This window comes from Muntiacus reevesi, chromosome 16, assembly GCF_963930625.1.
Source record: "Muntiacus reevesi chromosome 16, mMunRee1.1, whole genome shotgun sequence".
Lineage (NCBI taxonomy): Eukaryota > Metazoa > Chordata > Mammalia > Artiodactyla > Cervidae > Muntiacus > Muntiacus reevesi.
Window position 1 is genome coordinate 13,163,731 of NC_089264.1, and position 8,222 is coordinate 13,171,952.

An 8,222-nucleotide genomic window follows, 5' to 3' on the forward strand; every position below is an offset into this window, starting at 1 on the left:
ACTTACCAGTCCAAGTGTATTTTCCAGAACAGTAGTAGATGGGAAGAGATAGCTACTCTGATGCAACTTGGTTTGCCCCACTGTCCTCGAGTGTTTTTTTAAAACTGGGTTTTTGTCTCTGGTTGACCTTAAAACCGGTGTAAGGCGTAACTTAGTAAACGCATGGTCTAGTAGATAGGATGCTAACTAACCAGAAGTGTCCATTTTTAGACTGCCTAATTTAACCTAGGAAAATTGTTACACTAAAAAAATTATTAGTGATAACATGTTCTTTGACCTATTCATTTTCTTGCTTCCTGAGTTCTACATCGACCTGGGTTTCAATCTTAACCCTGCTACTTAACTCATTTTGACCCTATTTTGGTCTTAGTCATTTTTTGTAATCAAGTGTATAGGGATATATTTGGCCCAATAATCTGTTATCAGTGATTGTTGGTGGAATGACTTAATAATTTCCTGAATAATGACTATTTTCTTTCTCTTTCACCCCTGAAATCAAGTAAATGTGTTTGTGAAGCAGTCTTTAACTCTAATTGTTTAAAGAAACTATAATTTCTAATCCAGTGGAATTTCCACTCCATGGAATACTACTTAGCAACGAAAAGGAACATATTATTGATACACACACTGGAGGAGGGCATGGCAACCCATTCCAGGATGCTTGCCTGGAGAATCCCCATGGACAGAGGAGCCTGGTGGGCAGAGTTGGACAGGACTGAGTGACCAAGCACAGCAGAGACACAGTGACACACACCTTAAGAGAATCTGTAGGAAAGTATGCTGAACGGATACAGCATCAGATTCTCAACTCTACAGTTGGGGATGGTTATGAAATCAGTAAGACAATAGACAAATGTATGCTGGTAAGATATATATGTTTCATTCATTACAGCTAAAGAATTTATTCGTATGGCAATTGCCCAGACACAATATTGAGCTTACCAGTAAGAGACACAAATAGATTATTTACAATGATAGCCACTTAATGTCAACCTTCTAGAGAGATACCACTTGCCCACCTTCCAGGTAGTGGGACTTTTCTGTCTTTGCCATCCCTTTCAGAAGTTCTTATCTGTCTTATAGTTTATCCTGCAATGAAAGCAGGAGTTTTTCATATAGATGCTCTGGAGTCAAATCAGGATGCAATCTGTACCTTGAACTGTCTTTTGGATTGCTGCAGCTGCAGCTGCTGCTGCTAAGTCACTTTAGTCGTGTTCAACTCTGTGTGACCCCATAGATGGCAGCCCACCAGTCTCTGCCGTCCCTGGGATTCTCTAGGCAAGAACACTGGAGTGGGGTGCCATTGCCTTCTCCAATGCAGGAAAGTGAAAAGTGAAAGTGAAGTCGCTTAGTCGTGTCCAACTTTTCGCGATCCCATGGACTGCAGCCTACCAGGCTCCTCCGTCAATGGGATTCTCCAGGCAAGAGTACTGGAGTGGGCTGCCATTGCCTTTTCCGGTCTTTTGGATTATGTAGTTCCAAATTTGAATCTCTTTTTGCTCATAACTCCTTCTATATTAACTATTAATCACCTTTTGTTGTTTTGAGACTGGTTGCTACCATCATGTTGTTCTTGGGGCTAGGGTTTCCCTGCTTGGGAAGAATTCTCTGTACCCCATTAGCACCCTGGCCTACTGATTTTATAGATGTAAATGCATCCTTTTAATTCACTGGAGCATGTTTGAATTACCAAAATTTGCACAGGATACTACATATGCCCACTGCAGATAATAATATTTGACTTTGTCACTATAAATGATTAAGCATTTAATCAAATGCTTAGTAACATAAAAGTAAGGCCTTAGCAAAATACAATTATACTATAATTCCTGTAATGTGCTGTATATTATGCTATAATTATGTGTAATATCATAAATGTAATATAAATATTAGTTGTTACTATTATCCACAGGCCAAAGGAGATTTTCATCAACAAGGATTCTCTCCTTTGTAGCTATATCCTTGGCATTCCGTGAAAAAAAGTTAGCTTTTTCAAAATTCTACCTCTTATACATGCATTCAGGCATACCCTACATTACTTCTTGAAGTCAGGCTTTAAGAAAGTGTGGCCTAAACAGGAATGAGTTCTCCAACTCTCAGGACTTATCTGTCCCATGATCTGCCTCTTTCTAGGATGATCAAAAATGAGAATATCCACTAACTTAATAGGGAGACCTCATCCCTGGCCAACTAGGAGTTTTTGTCTTGGAAACCCCAAATCTCACCATAACACAATAACCCAGTATCATTATGGTCCCTAAAGTCTTGTTATTAATTTTATTTTTTAATTTTTGATCAGACTGGGTCTTCATTGCTGCATATGGGCTTTCTCTAGTTATGGTGAACAGAGGCTGCTCTCTAAGTTGTGAACAGGCTTCTTGTTGTGATGACTTGTCTTGTTACAGAGCATGGGCTTTAGAGCATGGACTGGGTAGCTGTGACGCGTGGGCTTAGCTGCCCTGCAACCTGTGGGGTCTTCCCAGAGCAGGGACTGAACCTATGTCCCTTGCATTGACCACTGGGACCACTTAACCACTGGACCACCAGGGAAGTCCATTAGTTCTTAACTATGTAAAAAGACCAATAGTCCAGTCCAGGCTTGACTTAACCCAGCATTACCTAGTTTTTTGGTACATATTTACCTGCATTATGAAGTGAAAAATTAAGTTGCACTAAAGCTAGTTTCTTGCAGGCATCTCACAGCTTAACTTCAAACTTCAAACATTTCTCCAAAAAAAGCCCAAGTGAACCAGCTCTGCCTACAATGCAGACCACCTTTGCATTATCATACAAGAGAGGCTTAGCTCCTTAAAATCACTCTTCTTAAATGCCTTTAATTTCTGCAGTGGTCTTTTTGCAGAGGTAAATAGCTAAATGGATCCTTTAAGTGATTTTTCCAAGAACAAAGAAATACAGAGACAGGCTTAAAGATAAAAGGAAAACTAGAAGGGGAAATTACTTAACTCTTGGCTGAATCACCAATGCCCCATTTATTCTCCCTTTTGGTTGTGTAATGAGCTTTATTAGTTGCTCAGTATGACTGAGTACAGTGCACATTGAGTGATTTCCTTCCTTCTTTGCTCATTCAACATTTACAGTTCACAAAGTGAGGGATTAATAAGAGCAGTTATGTGATTAATATGGAGTGCTTCCATTGGGTAATTTGTTTCAGACCTCTCTTGCCTGTTCAGAAACTACTAGTAATTTGAGCAGGGAGAACTTAACAGAAGGCATCATTAAGTAGGTAAGTAGTGGTTAATTCTAGAAGGAAACTCGAAGGTCTAAAAGATGTAGGTACTACAGGGAGCCACCACCGGCCCAGGACTGAGGAAAAATGAAGAAGAAATTTAGGTATTTAGAGGAAGGCCCTACATGGTAGACATTCAGACCTCAGAGAAGACAGTGTGAATGCCATAGAAACATGTTACCCATTACTGTGGTAACTTAGAAGCTACATGGGACATGTCTGCCTGTGAACCTATTTCTGTGGCATTGAAGTAGGAGGGTGGTGGCCACTATGGTGATCACTCCCAGGGTTCCTTCCTGCTGATTTGCTTGCCACCATACGGAGAATAGAACAGAAGAAAAAGAATGAATTGCTTCTTCCTTCCTTGCGGTGTTCCTCCAGCACTCTTATTAAAAGATCCCAACATAGAACCTGCCTTCAAAAGAGAAAAGTAGTCTGCAAAATTGATTTGTAGCATCAGAAAACAGGGCAAAGAAAGGTGGGAGATACAAAGGAAGTTTTTTAATGTTGATGTGATCTGGGTTAGGAAAAAAAAAAACCAAACAAGGCTTTTCATCTTATAGTTAAGGAACTGGAATTTACAGTAACCTCAGAGTCTTGAAATGCCAGGCCAAGACATCAACATAAAAAGTGGGTTTTGATGCAATGATACTCTTGAGATTTCTTGCAAATTAAAAACAGATTCTCTCTGGGGGGAGATAACACATCTAGTTTGCACAGGACTTCTGTAAATATAAAACCACACTGAAAATGAACCTGCAGTCACATATTACAAACTACCATGACATAGGCAAGACACAGGGATAGCAGAGGAAAAAATTCCTGTTAGAATAAATGTAATAAAGCAATCAGATACTATAAGATATGTTTAAAATACTTAATGTCATAAAAAGAAGGCAGGAATACAAGAGAATAGTTAATTAAAACAATAGACTTGAAAAATGAAGATAATAAAATTAAGCTAATGGAGAAACTTCTGCTTCAGTGAAGATGTAGAAGGACGTGAAAGACAAATCATAGCAACAAGAAAAACCTCAACAAAAAGTCATATTTTTCAATGAGGTCAGCAAGGAATGAAGAATGCAAGAAAGCCCCGAGGCAGTGCTTTTCAAGGAGAAATGAGGCATTCATAAATACACAGAAAACCTCAGTGATTTCCCATTTGGGAGTAGTCACCTGGAGAGTTGGACTATAAAGAAAGCTGAGCGCTGAAGAATTGATGCTTTTGAACTGTGGTGTTGGAGAAGACTCTTGAGAGTCCCTAGAGCTGCAAGGAGATCCAACCAGTCCATCCTAAAGGAGATCAGTCCTGAATATTCATTGGAAGGACTGATACTGAAGCTGAAACTCCAATACTTTGGCCACCTGATGCGAAGAGTTGACTCATTGGAAAAGACCTTGATCCTGGGAGGGATTGGGGGCAGAAGGAGAAGGGGACGACAGAGGATGGGATGGCTGGATAGCATCGCTGACCTGATGGACATGAGTTTGAGTAAGCTCCGGTAGTGGTGATGGACGGGGAAGCCTGCCATGCTACAGTCCATGAGGTTGCAAAGAGTCAGATACGACTGAGTGACTGAACTGACTGACCGACTAAATACAGGTGGATGGATAATTAGCTTGTCAAAGATGGAGATGAGAAGAAACCAACCAAGATTTAGACAATAACGTGGGCTTGTGGGATGCACAGGAATTTGGAAGAAAACTATAGTAGATTGCGTTTTCAACAAAAATGTCCTCAAGAGTATCTTCCATCCTGCAGAATCTTTCCTACAATGTGACAATGACATTCCTTCCATGGAGTAGTAGTATTCATGTTTCTTGCCTTGAATCTGGTGAAATTTGTGACAATGGTGAAAATAATGATATGTGAATGCTGAGGCTAAGTTGTGGAAGGTGTTATAGCTTCTACATGGCCCTCTTGGGATACACGATGTTGCAATTTCCACTGCAGGGTAAGGAGTCCATAGCTGCTATGGTGTGAGGAAAGGTCATGTGGTGGTGTTTGGAATCATCCCAAGCTTAATTCTCAGCTAACAGTTGGGATCAACCAGCAGGCACGTGATTGGAGCCATCTGTAGAAGATTCCTGCTCCCTGGAGACAGGTTACCTTCAGCCTGATTCACATGGTTCCTGAATATAATACAGTGGTCTTATTTCAGTTTGTATTGTTTTATTTCAGTTCAAATGTCAGTATATCAAATTTTAAGCTTTTAAATTTGGGGTAATGTGTGATGAAGCAATAGATAACCGAATAAGCTCCAAATTTGACAGTAAATTACCTACGTTGATGGTTCTCCCCTCTCTACATGCCAATTATACTCAAATATTATCAGGGAAGCAGCAATAAGTAGTAAAGCCTGGAAAATAGGTATTGAAAAACACACTCCTCTACACCCTCACAGTGTTTGGATTCTGAGCCTTATCAAAGTTGAATCTAAAAATGAGCCAAAAATATCTGAAAGTACCCAACCTCCTCCCAACTCAAATACTTAAAAACAGAAAATCAAAGACATAGAGTTAATGTGTTGGGGAGTTAGGCTTATTATGAGTGAATTTAAGTTTGAAAATAAATCCTGTGGCTTGACTGTATTTAACATAACTCGGAATAATCTGAATAATCACCCTCATCTTAACTAAGGAATGGGCTAGCACTCTCTGGTCATAATCAAAACAAAACAAATTACATTTTAGTCTTCAGTGTTTTTTAAAATAAATATCTAAGTTAATTTCTTAATGGATGTGAAAATAAGCAGGAAAAAATGGGACCATAGTTAATAAAAGTAGACCTAGAGATGACCCTAGACATGAATTTGAGCTATTTCCAGGAGATAGTGGAGGACAAAGGAGCCTGGCATGCTATAGTCCATGGGGTCGCAGAGAATCGGACACAACTTGGTGACTGAACAGCAGCAAAGAGAAGACCCACCTATTTGACTATATAGACTGGAACTTTAACACAACTATAATATGGAAGCATATATAAGAAAGCATATATACAATAGGTGAAACTATATAATATTTCAGTAGAGAAAAATATTAAAAAGAAGAAAATAAATTTTAGAACTAAAAATTGTATTGAAAAATACAATACCGGAAATATTCTTTAAAAGTATCCATTAGTCTTAACAGCCAGATTTGATAGTGTAGAAGAAAGGATTAGTTAACTTGAAAATGTTAAAATGAAATTAACTAATCCCAAGAGAGAAAAGATAGAGGTGGGGGGAAAGTCAGATTGTCAACAGCCTATGAGATAATATCAAGTAGTTCAACCTATTTGCACTTGAGTTACAAAAGAGAGGGAAAGAGAGAATTGGGTAGAAAAAACTTTGAAGAAGAAATAATAGCAAAAAAAATTATTTACATTTGATGAAAAACATCAAACCATATATCCAGAAAAACTTAACAAACCCTAAACAGGATAAATACAAAGAATCAATACCTATACATATCATGGTCAAATTGCTGAAAATCAAGGATAAAAAGAAAATCTAAAAAAAAAAGAAAAAAAGCATCAAGGGAGAAAACACTCATTATAGGATAGCAATAGCAAGAACTCCATCTGATTTATTAGAACGAGTGTAAGCCACAATGGAATACTTTAAAGGGCTGAAAGAAGGGAAAAAACAAAACAAAACAAAACTGTTAACTTAGATGTCTATATTTAGGGAATATATCCTTCAAAAATGAAGGCAGATTTTCTGATAAACAATTTTTAATGCAACAGATTTTTACTATAAAAAGTGCTCATCAGGCTCATCAGGCTGCATGAAAATGATACCAGATGGACATGCAGATTTATAAGAAAGAATGAAGAGTGCTGGAAATGTGGGTAAATATAAACCGTTGGTTCTTTTCTTTAAATATTTAAAAGGAAAATTGACTTTATAAGGCAAAAAGTGCAACAATGTATTGTGGGAGTTATAGCATGCACTAGTTAAATCTGTATAGTAGCACAAAGGAATGGAGAGGCTACGTAGAAATATACGGTTGTAAGATTCATCTGTTAGCAGTATGTGTGTGTGTGCTGTCTTATCTGACTCTTTGCAACCCTGTGGACTGTAGCCTACCAGGCTCCTCTGTCCATGGAATTCTCCAGGGAAGAAATTCTGGAGTGGGTTGCCGTTTCCTGCTCCAGGGTATCTTCCTTACCTAGGGATAGAGCCTGAGTCTCTTGCATCTCCTGCATTGGCAGGTGGATTCTTTACCACTGTGCCACCTGGGAAGCCCTCTGTTAGCAGAGAAATAGTTTAATATAATTTCAATTTCTATGGTAAATTAAGGATGCATATAATAACTCCTAAAACAGGATTGCTTAATCTCAGCGTCATTGACATACTGGACCAGATGATTCTTTGTCACGGGGGTCTGTTTTGTACATTACAGATGTTTAGCGGCATCATTGGCTTCTAGCCACCAGATGCATGGTATCCATGACCTCCAGGGGGACAACCCCAAATTCCTTCAGTTACTGCCAGTGTGCCCTGAGAAATAATACTGCCTCCTATTGAGAACCGCTGCCCTAAGGGCCATCATTGGAAGACACACAATGAACGAAACACCCACACACACCACATAGTAATAACTATAAGGTCCGTGGAAGAAGTAAAAAGGAATATTAAAAGCAAGGAAATAGACAAAGAATTCAATCCAAAAAAGTGCAGCAAGTAAGAAAAAAGAAGGAAGAATTGATGGGACAAATGAAAGACAAATTACAAGATAGTAGAACCAATCATATTAATAATTACCATAAATGGGCTAAACATTTCAATTCAAAAGTAAGAATTTTTTTCACAGACTGGATTAAAAAAAAAATCACACTATGTGTTGTTCACAAGAGATGCACTTTTAATGTGGAAATAGATTAAAAGTAAGGATCAAGATAATTATACAAACACTAATTAAACCATAGAACAGGTATGATTATGTTAATATGAGACAAATTGGATATCAGTACAAGGAACATTACCAGTGG